The 13,484-nt window shown below is 42.5% G+C and overlaps 1 pseudogene; it reads right to left on the bottom strand.

Moving 5' to 3' along the window:
• Positions 1–4,181: 4,181 nt before the first annotated feature.
• Positions 4,182–13,484, bottom strand: part of LOC148522948 (membrane-spanning 4-domains subfamily A member 4A-like) — a 32,195-nt pseudogene continuing 22,892 nt past the window's right edge.

Here is a 13,484-nt window from a genome sequence, read left to right as displayed (position 1 = left end):
GTTTGATTGAGGAGTTTACATATTTTTTTTTTTATATTAGATACATTTGATATATACTGGGCCTGATTCATTATGGATCGTTATTTTTGTAATGCGCATGCAACGTGGTTGCTAATATCAGCGGTGATATGCAAATGCATTGCGATCGCAGTATAACATTATGATCACAGCCTCACATAAGGACGCCCACTTTCCCTTGTCTCACAACCGTAATACTGAGCAAGATAGCAAAAAAATCAGTAACATCGAGTAACATCGGACCCATACGCACACTTGCACAAGCCCAGACCTTACTCAGAAATTGCTAACAGGCATGCACGCTACCAGTGCTATGGCTGAGGATAGGCACGCAGTGTATAACTTATACACGCCCCTGCAATGGCATCGAAACACACTGGGACGTCTGCGTTCACCCAACAAATGGCACTTCCTGTCAATCACTCTGCAAGGGATCTGCGTAGCCTCTGCGATCGCCGTCCCGATCACAGTGGCTGGTTCGCGCACACATGCGCTGAACGCAACAATCGGCCCATTGGATGCCTATTAGCAACTGTGATCCTTGCTGAATCAGGCCTACTTCTGCATTATTTTCAGGTTCTATAGGTATATATAGGTACAGTATATATTTACTGTGTTGTATCGCTTTTATCTCTATTTGCTTATGTACCGTATAATAGTGCTTTCTTTACTGTAAATATTATAATGTTTTTTTTCTGAAGTACACACTGTGTGATCGTCATGTTGCTGATGATGTCATTTGTCAACAAACCCAATCCTGTGTCTCTAGTGGTCGAATCTGACTGATTAATACAGCTGTTTTCAAAGTTTGTATAATCTGTTACATAGTTTCACAATACCTATAAAGTTGCAATAAATGTATCGTGTGATACAAACATGTGGTTAGTTGTTACTGCTCACATGTTGATGTTCTCATAGATCTGCATATCATATATTGAATTAATAGTTTGAAATAATCTCCAAAAGGAGCTGTAGCAGCCTGTACTTTATCCGCAGTGAGATCTACGGGGATAATGTAAACGATGGAGTGATTTATTTCTAATTAACCAAATTCCATTACTATAATTGTCCTCTTATGTATTCACCTAAAGTGTATCTCATTCAGACATGCAGAGAAACGTGTTTATTCAGTCTGTGGCTTATTTCAGCATTTCATTTGCACGTTTGCACATATTGTGAATGAGGCTTATATGTTTTGGATATCCTTGAAATCCGAACACACACAAACATTGGGAATCTAAATAGATCCAAGCGGCAGCTCGGATATTTTCGCCTGACTCAGATTCAACTTCGAGGCAAATCGTCAACCTCACAGCATCGGATTCTCGTTAGTTTTGAATCCTATATAAGGAGCTGTGGACGGGACTTTGCAGCATTTCCTTGTTAAGCATGCTACTGTATGCTGCACTTAACTTGCTGTATAGGCTGTGCTGTTGTGTATAACTATACAGTATATATAAGGGGGTGCACACTGCTGTGCTGTACTCTGCTGTGTAGGCTGTGCTGCTTAGTTAATGTACATAGGGGGTGCACACTGCTGTGCTGTACTCTGCTGTATAGGCTGTGTCCAGACTCACAAGTGGCTATGCTGCTTAGTCAATGTGTAGTGTATAGTGGGTGCACACTGCTGTATGCTGTGCTGTACTCTGCTGTACAGGCTGTTTCCAGTGTCCACGCTCACAAGTCACAAGTGGCTGTGCTGCTTAGTCAATTTGTATAAGGGGTGCACACTGCTGTGCAGTGTTCAGACTCCATCAGTAAGACATTTATAAGCATATATAAATGTGCAGAGAAACATAAAATAGCCAACATGCCATACACCACACGCAGTGGCAAGGAAAGACTCAGGCCTTTGATTTTATTTATGAATGGTGGTTTGCTAGTGTCAGTTAGGCATCAATTATCAATTAGAGTGTAGAAAAGGTGTAAAAAAAAATAAAACCACTAAGGCAGTAGAACAAACTGTGCATTCAGAAATAGAAATGTCACAAATCCCTGAGCAGAGTTTACCACAATTCCTGGCAAATTTGAGTGTTTCAGCTGACAAAAGTCTCCTGTGTTTCTGCGATGCTGTGCATGTTTAAACTTAAGCAGTCTCGGACCAAACTCGAATTTTAGTAAGTTTACCCCTTAAGATCACAAAATCTATACACTTTGGGACAAGAAACTAATTACTATGTTAACAGGCCTCATTGCAGATGGCAAGTTAGGATAGTTAACTGTATATTTTATTTTAGATGTATTTCTTCTAATGTTAGTTAACTTATCTGGCTAATATTTAAAAAAAAATGCCCCCAAAATTGTTGATTTGTTTTTATTATCAAATTTTGTAAATAATAACTATTTAAACCGGACTAAGTATAATTATCTTTTAACAAAAATTGAGATTTGTTAATAAAATGAAACACAATAAAGTTCACATAGCCATTATACAGTAATTTGCTAATAAAATATAAGACCATTTTGAGGAAAAATGTTTGTAAAAAATGTTTTATACAGTTTTAAAAAAACAACTTTATTGTTTTTTTTTTACATATATATATATATATATATATATATATATATATATAGAACTCTACAGTCCCGCAAGAGATCACCCAGCAGCAGGGGACGAGCGTTCCAGAGGATTTCATAAAGCATTATGTGTAGGCATGTTTCATATCAGAGGGGGCAAAATTGCCTTGTAGGCAATGAATATTTGGTGCTTGCGATGGGTTGATTATGCAATTCCTGCGCTGATAATGCTGATGGTCACAATCCTGTTAGCGCAATCTTGAAGGTTGGAAATCCTGACACATGTAGGTAAGTATTGTAACCATTCTCCTAACCCTAACCCAGCTTTCCTGCAGCCTAACCCTCCCCTCCTGAAGCCTAACCCTAACCCTCCTTCCCCCTTCGCAGCATAACCCTAACACTTCCTCCACCCACAGACTAACCCTACCCCTCCTCCTAGTGCTTAACCCTAAACCTAACCCTACCACAGAAGTTCCCAAACAGAAGTCCTCAAGGCACACTAAAAAATAAGTTTTTAAGGATATTCATGTTGACCAGAGGTGACTTAGGGGTCTATTCATGAAGCAGAGAAGAGCCCTGTTTAGCTGAAATCAGGGATCTTCTCTGCTTCGTGCTATTCATGGAGCTAGTTTACCGTGCAGAAGTGTATTACTTCTCCAGTGTTAATCCTGCTCCATGCCTGTATCGCATCACCGTACTATTGTATGGCGAGTGTGATTCATGAAGGAACGGAAAGCTGAGATTTCCATTCCTCTCCTGCAGTACACATTCACCATCTGAGGATGGCATTATCTGTACCGCAAGCCGGACAGAGTATGGAAGCTGCATACTTCCCTCCTGTGTGCCCGCAACCCGGCACTGGCTCCGTCCCCTTTTCCCAGCGCTGGCTCTGCCCCCTTTTCTGACGTGACCTGCTGCTCTCGGATGCCGGAGCATGCACAGTGAGGAGCAGACATATTGGGCTCCCGATATATATGTCTTCTCAATGCGTACAGTAGAGCACGGAGGGGCCGGACAGCACCTAAAGACGTCGGACAGGTAAGTGTACATGAATGGCTACTAAACTTCACTATATATCGCATCGATGAGCTGTGATATATAGCGATATCTTTTAGTAGCCACTTCATGTTCTATATGAATAGACCCCTTAATTAGTACTTCAGTCAGTCTCATTTATCCACCTGTGCTCAACCATGGATATCTCTGAAACCTGAACTGTTGGGGTGCCTTGAGGACGGCATTTGGGAATCTGTGCCCTAATCCTAATACTCACCATCGGGATTGCAGCCATCAATATTCTGACTGCTGTCGAGATTCTGGCACCAGGATTCTGACCGCCGGCATTGTGTGCATTGGGATGCCAACTGCATCCCCTTGCGATTATGTTGTCAGATACACCTCTAGATGGATCAATTTGAAACATTCAACCTGCTCTGGTTCTGTAGTATCCTTAACTATGTCTCTCTATACTCCATCTTTAAAAACATGATTGAAAGTCTTGTTAATATTCTAGATTAATGTCGCATTACATTGGAAATGGATATTTACACATATATGTTGACACAATATTAAATTATTAGTTTATAATGCTTTTCTTATGAGTTGTTTGTACACAGCATGTTTACAGTGTTCAAGATGAGCAAATTCATTTATGCCCTTGGTTCAACTTTGATAGCACCTTGAGCCATATAAAATCATGGTGCTGGTGGTGATTGGACAGTTGCTGGAGAGGACGCTGGATATGCAGAAGGAGGTACTAGTAAGCCAGCACCATTCTGTATCATGAACATCTAAAGTTAAGAAAGCATATATGATTAGACAAACTACTAATAACATTATTTCTATTAACCATCTGAATAATTTTGGCCATTCCCATTTGCTGCTGCAGCTCACATTGCCATGAGTAAGTAAGAGCTTTGACTATATATGGGTGTGGCTTTATTCTGAGCAGTCCCACATTACTTCCTAATTGTCTATTCACTGCCTGTCTGAGTGTCACAGGCTTTCTATAGTTTACTTTTATATTTCCTTCTCAGCGCTGGGTACACCTTCTATACTTCATCCATTGGGGTCAAGTTGGGAAACCTCTATTTCCCCGTAGGCTGAGCAGATAGGTTACCTTTGGCACCATACAGTAAATGGTTGCCAGTAGATGACTGTGTTGGCATTGTATAAGTGGCTGGGTCATCTGTCATGCCTAATGACTCTCCTAATTACACCCGTACCACATCACAGTTGCTTGCTTAGAAATACCAGTCACCAATGGATGCTTTATTATTGATAATGCTTCTGCCTTACACTATCAGCATACCTTCTGATCCACCAGCTACACTTGTTAGTCCACTACCTAATGCATCAATGATAGTAATAATAATAATAATAATAATAATAATAATAATAATAATAATAATAATAATAATATGGAGATAATTAGGAATGCAGACATGCATATCTATATAGACAGTTTTAAATATCTGCCCCAACAACCATCTTATTGCTAATGTCATTGTTTCCCATGTCAAGCAATGACTGTATGCTCTGTGATCAGTACTAACAAGAACGCACTTAGGGGGGGTTTAAGTTGACCAGAATCCTCCCTAGACTAGTGAATGATGTGGTCAGGGGCTGGCCCAGTGATTAGTATGAATTTTTGAGGCTGACCCTCCCTGGCATTTTCTGATGCAACCCGGGAATGATCCTGATGTGTTTCTCCCTTACCTGCACCTACTTATGTGCCTGCCTTCACTTCCTGATAGCATGTCACATGTGGGATATGCATCACCAGACATGTGGACAAAATCAGGTTCAGATGATATTGCACAGATACAAGGAGGTGGCTGTGCAATGCTGTCTAGTAAATATTAAAATACTACAGGAGGCGTCTATAGGAAGAAGAAGCCTCCTGACAGCAATAGCAATCTTAGTTAGAATCCATAGACACTGCCTCAGATCACCAATGCCCCCATTGGTCGTGATCGTGGCAGAACTGGCCAGTCTGAGTAAGCTTCAGCTTACTTAGGCTGGCAGCCTGCGAGTCGGGAAATCTGCTTCCACCGATGCAGACTCTGGTCTCTGCACTCCCGGAAAATGAGGACAATATGCCCCCATTTCCAAGAATGCTGGCCAGGCTGTCCTGTGCATGCACAGTTTTTTTGATGGTCTGCAAACTACGTGAGGCCCCACAACAGCGTCTGGAACTGAATCAGACTGAAGAGTTTGCTTCTACAACATATAGTACAACGCTATATAGAAAAAAGGTTATTTTGGGTGGAAGGGACTCAATGTAAACTGGGTGGTGGCATGGGCTAGTAATTTAATAGTTGGGAGTGTCAATAATGATTTAATGGTGGCTATGGGCTATTAATGCATTGGTGGAATGATTGTTGGGGATATTTTTTTGATACTGAGGACTATTTCATATTATAGTAAAGTCATTGTGAAGCCTTTTAATTTACGGTGTGGTAATGATACTAGTAATTTAATGCTGGCTGCCAATAGTTGCTTATCTATGTGCATCATAGGCGTGCGCATAGGATCATATGACTGAAAAATTGGAATGGAGGTGTCGGTGAACTATGTGACCATATTGCATATGACATAAATACGGTATATTATTGGAAGGATGGCCATGCACCACATCTAGCTCTTAAGAGGGTGTCTATGCAGCATACACCTGGTGATTGAGAGGGTGCCTAAGCTGTGAGTAGGTGTCTGAGGAGCATTTGGCTGGCAAAAGGACTATTATTTATTTTATCTGCATATATTTATGGCAATGTAGTACTTATGTAGTACTTGTCTTTTTGCGGAATATAACTGTCAATTGGGTGTTGACAGTGCGTATGACTAGCAAGATCTGTGTAATATATAAGTGGTTATTGCAATTACCTGTGTAATATAAGGCTGACATTAGGACTTATAGTATATTTAAAATACATGGCTGATAATGTGTATCTAATGTAAAAATTAGAGAATAAATCCTCAGATTCCTAGCTCGTGGCTATAATACTTTATAGTATTCCAATTACATTTCTTACCTGTGGGGTATTTATTGGTGGATGATTTAGAGCCTTACACCCAAATACAGAGATGGATACAGAAATGCAGAATAACAGCAGATAGGTAATTACTAAAATTGCACGAACAATGTGTCCTCCATTCTGTGAACAGAAAATCATGGGTGAAAGAGGTATAATGCACATAATAAATATATTTTTATTGGATGATAGAACAGCTCTCTTTATGCCGACACATATGTAGAAGTTACTTACCGACTGCTGCCATATTTTTGAATGTCCAACATCCCAAGACAGTGTTTTATATTAAAAAAAATGGACCGACAGTATAAGCAACAGTATATTCTACAGCAGACTTGGGCTGGGTATACACCATATGACAGTGCGACCCAGCGATGTGGCGAGCGATGTAACGATGCATCACGTGCGCTGTACACACTACACAGTCCGCTGAACGACTGTGCTATGTATTGTTATATGAACTACGGCCAGGAATGACGGATCAGGCATACACACCATATGACGTGTACGATATATATTGTTCAGATCCGCGTTGTGGCAATATATCTGACAACTCACCGTTTAGCTCAGTGATTCCAAACTGTGCGCCGTGGCATCCTGGGGTGCCTCAGGACACTTGCAGGGGTGCCTCAGCTTAGTGGTTCAGCACCAAATCAAATTATTTACGGTCAATATAATGTAAATTTGTGGACAAACAGAAGCGCAAACCTGTCCATCTGTTTACACAAATTAGTAAAATACATAACAATGATTTACATGTCATCATTAATCAGTTAAGAACATCACAGTTGTTGGAAATAATGTATTATCTGTTTCTAATATATTATAATTATAATATATAGTATATTATAATTTCATATGTATAACTCAATTATCCAACCAATCAGCTCCTAACTGTCATTTTTCAAACACAACCTGTAATATGAAAGGAGCTGATTGGTTGGTAATTTTTATTTAATTATCTATTTATTTATTAACAGCTTCTTATATAGCGCAGCATATTCCGTTGTGCTTTACAATCGGAAACATTAATAGAACAAAACAGGGTAATAACAGACAGACATAGAGGTAAGAGGGCCCTGCTTGCAAGCTTACAATCTATAGGGAAATATGTATTGATTCCCAAGGGTAGGTGCTATATATTGCAAATTAATCCAGCCATAATGCAGAGGTTCTTGGTGGGCTGCATGGTCCAGTCACACAGGAATGTCGGCCAAATGTCAGGATTATGTGAAAGAAAGACAATATGTGAGGTTATGTGTGGACTGTGAGAGGGGATGTAATAAGACATGGAAGCTATGAAGGTTATGTGGTCGGTTCTGGAATCTGAAGAGGTGAGTTTTCATGGAACGCTTGAAGGATTGAAGACTAGAGGTAAGTCTTATTGTGCGAGGTAAGGCATTCCATAGAGTGGGTGCAGCTCGAAGAAAGTCCTGTAACCGTAAATGGGAGCAAGTAATGCGTGGGGATGAGAAACGCAGATCTTGTGCTGAGCGGAGAGGTCAGGTTGGGAGATATTTTGAGATGAGTGAAGAGATGTATGTTGGTGTAATTTGGTTAATGGCCTTATGTGTAAGTAACAGTATTTTGTATTTTGTATTGAATACGGTAGAAAAACGGCAACCAATGGAGGGACTGACAGAGCGCAGCAGCAGATGATGAATGTTTGGCAAGGAAGATAAGCCTCGCAGCTGCATTCATAGCCTGTTTTTTTGGGAAGACCAGTAAGGAGACTATTGCAATAGTCAATGCGGGAAATAATCAGTGCATGGATTAGGGTTTTTGCAGTTTCTTGTGTGAGATATGGTCGAATTTTGTATATGTTTTTTAGATGTATGTAACATGATTTTGAGACAGGTTAAATGTGGGGAACAAAGGACAGTTCAGAGTCAAGGATGACACCAAGGCAGCAAGCTTGTGGGGCGGGGTGGATTGTTGAGTTATCAACAGTGATAAAGAGATCAGATTGGTAACTGTTATTGGCCGGTGGAAATATAATTAATTCTGTTTTAGAAATATTAAGTTTCAGGTGGTGAGATGACATCCAAGATGAAATTGCAGAAATACATTCAGTGATACGGACCAATACAGATGGTGATAAATCTGAAGAGGATAGGTAGATTTGACTAATATCTGTATCAGTGGTCGAAGTGGGAATTTTGAAGTGGGGGTATGGAAATGTATTTAGTGTGTGCGCCGAAGGCGCTTAAAAAAGGGTGTGACCACATGTTACAAGGGTGTGGCTATGTGTTATGAGGGGTGTGGCATGCAACCATCTCTCACCCTTTGCTCCTCTTACTACCTCCTTTCCCAAACCAGTATGATGAGAGCAATCTACAGTATCCTAACGAGGACTCGTAGACCCAGAGCTACAGAAAGGAAGATCCAGAAATGCAAAACGGTGCAGGTTATAATCATATACCTGCTATTGGATGTAGTTATGCGCCTGTCCCAATCCCGACACCACAATCCCGGCAGGGGATTTAACATAGGCGTCAAAATACTGACGCCTCCCCACGCTGGGACCCCGCACCAATCGTCCAGCACCGGAGGTAAGTATCGATGTAGCCGGGGATGGGGGAGGTTAGGTTTAGGGACCTCCTCAGGAGGACTAAGGGTTAGGCACCCCCCCCCTCCCCTCCCCCCCCCCTCCCCTCCCCTCCCCCCCCCTCCTCACAAGCAGCCCCCTGGACCTGTAGGACATTTCCTGTTGTTACTAAAATCAAGCAGCTGCATTGCTACCATCATGGGACAAGTCACAGCACTGCTGCAGTGTGCTGCCGAGCTTCACTCTCATGTGGGCTGCCTGCACAGTGAGGAAGTCTTTACTCTCTCCCCTCCTGGCCAGGACTCCGCCCCCTTTCCCCGTGAAGCCCCGCCCCCTTTCCCCGCGAAGCCTCACTTATTTCATTCACGAAGCTATGTCTGGAGTTTTTTTTCCTAGTCTCCATCTCCAGTCTCTCTCCACCCAAACCTCCTCTCCGTCAAGGCTAGATCCTCAGCCCGGCAAGGCAGAAGACACGGTTAAAGTGGAGGGAAAGATTGCAGCAGGTCGGTGAGAGGAAGGAGCAGAGCTTTGGAGGGAGGGGGAGATCAGCATGCACACCAAGCCGTGCTGTCACAGTCACTGGAGCAAGCAAAAAAAAAAATTGTCTCAACAGGTGCCCCAGTACCTACCTGCCACACCGAGCACAAGTTCCTGTTGCACTTTCAACTGGAGTCGAACTGTCAGAGAGGGACCACGGAGCCTCTCCAGTCACTCTGGCTGCTGCAGGTTCGTGAAGGCAGGGAGGAGGAGGTGACCGGCCCCTAGCTGCTCTGGGAGGAGGGAGGGAACTATGCTGCTGCTGTCTGGCTGCCCATAGACAGTGTCAGGGTAGCGGACGGAGGCCACGCCACCGCACTCAGCTCAGCAGCAGCCCATGGAATAAAAAAAAAATGTTCAGTGCTTGAAGTGGCGGTATACCATACCGTTGTATACCGGCACACTTCGAGCACTGATCTGTATACAGATGGTACTGAAATCCAAAAGAGCGGATTAGTTTGCCAAGAGAGGTGGTATAGATTGAGAATAGCAAAGTACCTAAGACAGAGCCTTGCGGTACTCCAACTGATAAAGGTAGTGAAGAGAAGGCAGAATCCGAAAAAGGAACAGTAAAAGAGCGATCTGATAGGTAGCAAAAGAAACAAGAAAGAGCTTTGTCCTTAAGACCTAGGGATTGTAATGTTTGTAAGAGAAGAGAGTGGTCAATAGTGTCAAAAGCTGCAGAGAGATCTAGAAGAATTAGGTGAGTAATGGCCTTTAGCCTTGGCAGTGACCAGATCATTTACTTCCTTAGTCAGTGCGGTCTATCACTTTCCAATTTATCACTTTCTAGACTTAGTACTGTACATCTCCCCCATAGTCCAGAGCTTAGTCCTGTATATCTCTCCCATAGTACATACAGTACCTACCGTACATACAGTACAGTTATCATCAAAACCCCAGCCTCACCTTAGTGTGCAACTCTGGGCAACCAGTGTATCGGGACAGTGTGTCATCACAGCAGACTTAAAATTGATGAGAATCTCAATCTACCAGGGAGATTAATCAAATCTTGGAGAAAGATAAAATGGAGAAGTTGCCCATAGCAACCAATCAGCTACTAACTGTAATTTTACAAGCTGTACTAGAAAAATTACAGAAACTGATTGATTTTATAAATATCTCCCAACTGTATGTATCATTGGAAAAAGTTACAATTCTGCAACCAGATGACACAAGAACAGTGTTTCCACTAATAATAAAAAGATTCAGTCAATATTTGCTTTGTTTTGTTCTGTCTGTTGATATTTGTTCATGATTATGGTTGCATTTATTACATTAATGCAGGACTTATTTATCAATGAGTTTAATCATTCACAACAAGTGATGAAGCTCGTTGCGCATGATAAATGGTGCTCCAGCCAATCAGTGTAGGTGCCGCTCGGGATCTATTGCCACTAGGGGGTTCTGAGGATAATGTTACAATGGGGACATATGGACACGGGATGGGGGGTAGATACACCTAGGTATATTTTAAATTAAAAAACACAGTTGGCAGCACAGCACTGGGACCAATGGTCAATTTCAAATATCTGTGTGGAATTCGAATATTCTCCCCACATTCACATGGGTTTTCCTCCTACATGTCAAAAGCATAAAGGAAGGCATGTTGTTGGACCTTAGGGCCTGATTCAGACCCACTCACGAGCGGCTGTCCGCTCGCAAGTGGGTCGATGGTGTGCACTGCGCATGCGCACGACGGAGGGAGCTCCGTCGTGCGCATGCGCGAGATGCGACGAGCGAAGGACTTTCCTTCGCTCGTTGTGTCTGATCAAAGGGGGCGTGCTGTCGATGTTGATTGACAGCACGCCCCCTTTGGTGTGCGTGCCGGGGGCGTGCCTCCCAGACGGGGGCATTCCCAAAGGAAGCTGGCCCCACTGACATCACGCCCGAAGTGATGGAGCCAAAATCACTCCGGGCCTTGCGGTTGAGAAACTCAACCGCAGGCTTCGGCTCGCAGTGGCGATGGTCGCGATGGTCAAGACCATCGCGACCATTAACCTGCACGCTCGTATATGCTGTGGGTGGTGACCCACAGCTATACGAGCGTCCAGGAGGACGCTCCATAATTATGGAGGTGGGCCCTGATTCAGAACGAGCGCTCTGGTCAGAGCGTCCGGCTCTGAATCAGGGCCTTAGTGTTTGTGTGTATTTGAGTCTTTAAGATTGTAAACTTCAGTAAGGTTAGGAGGACTAATAATAATAATAATAATAATAATAATAATAATAATAATAATAATAATAATAATAATACTATAGATCATTAAAAGGTCATGAATTTATCAACTTTCCTTTATCTGTAACAATGCAATGTCTCTTTTTAAGGGTGAACCAATTGATCTGCATTATTTCAACCTTAATAACTATAGTATATGACAAGTAAAACCACCATGCTTCTCCTCACTTCCTCCCTTAAGCTGGGTATATGTTAGGCGATATATTGGACGATTTGCCGATTTCCAAAGAATCGGAATGACAAATTGTTCACATCGTCCAGTGTGTACGCACTATTGCGTAGTTTGTCGCATCTACAGAATGCTCTGCAGTGCAGGCCAATCTGAGGATTGAAGGAAGGACACCATGCTTCTGGATGCGGCGGGGGAACAACATATCGGGAGGTCATACACCAGATCATGCACTGTAACCGGACCGCCCGGTATATCATCCAGTCGCATCTGCTGTCGCTGGGTACACACATCATCTAGTGTGTACCCAGCTTTCCCCCCCCCAAATCTATCTTCTGTCCCCTTTCCTCCACAGAGATTGATTATCTCTCTGCTAAATCCAGGGGTCACTTTCTTTGTCATCCTTCTGGTCCTCTCTGCAGCTTTCGACCACCCCCTCCTCCTGCACATTCTTCACTCCATTGGATTGTGACAATGGCCCTCATTCAGAGCCACTCGCAAACAGCAGTACGCTCGTTGCGTTCCGATGTTGAATAACCGCGCATGCGTCGGTGTAACACTGCGCATGTGCGTACGGCAGATTGTGAGTTTTTTTGGTCTCGTTCGTCAAATAGCGTACAGGAAGTGACATGTCAAATGTGATTGACAGAACAGGGCGTTTTTGGGTGTTGACGGGGGTGGAGATGGAAAAACGCAGGCGTGGCGAGGCGTTTTTGGGGCGTACATACATTAGCAAATGCGAGCGTAAAATGTGTTCGGACCGACTCATACGTCACTGGATGATCCTCTTTCCCTTCAAAATGCTCGCACAGCTTAGGGTCTGGATTACTCGACCACATTGGCGATGGCCTTCTCCTCCGTCCCGGGACTCCACGATGTTGTTGCGATTAATCGCGGGAGGGCTGAAAAGCAATTAGTGTTGGATTGAAAACCGGCTTGGTATGTGTTTTGAAATCAGTTTTTTGGGATAGCACAAAACCATACGCAGGTGGAACTCAGAGCTGCTAATGTCAGGATGACACAATCAATTTGCGTACATTTGTGGGGGTTTATTTTGCCCTCAGTTTGGTGGTTAGGGCCTATTGTAACAATAATGTCATCATGTTTTAATTTTCGCACCATTTTATTTTTGCCTCTTGAATTTGCCTCGTTATATGATTTTTTAAACGTTCCTTAAAGAGCCCATTTCTTTTTTTTTAATTTTTCTTGTTTTTTGCCAGTTTTTGCCTTTTGGTCCAGGATTAAATGTAACCCATTTGTACAATAATTTCACAATCCAATGTCAGATTTTTTGTTTCAATTTATTGCTCAAACAAAAAAATTAAAAATTAAAATATTGGGGACATCTTTTTTTGCCAAAGATATGTCCCAAAATCAAACAAATTGGCCCAACATAACTGTCGACATAAACATACATCCAAAATTTAA

The sequence above is a fragment of the Taudactylus pleione genome, unplaced genomic scaffold (assembly GCF_031769625.1).
Source record: "Taudactylus pleione unplaced genomic scaffold, aTauple2 ptg000136l, whole genome shotgun sequence".
NCBI lineage: Eukaryota > Metazoa > Chordata > Amphibia > Anura > Myobatrachidae > Taudactylus > Taudactylus pleione.
Note: the sequence above shows the minus strand (reverse complement) of the source record. Positions and strands in the feature narration are given on the sequence as shown.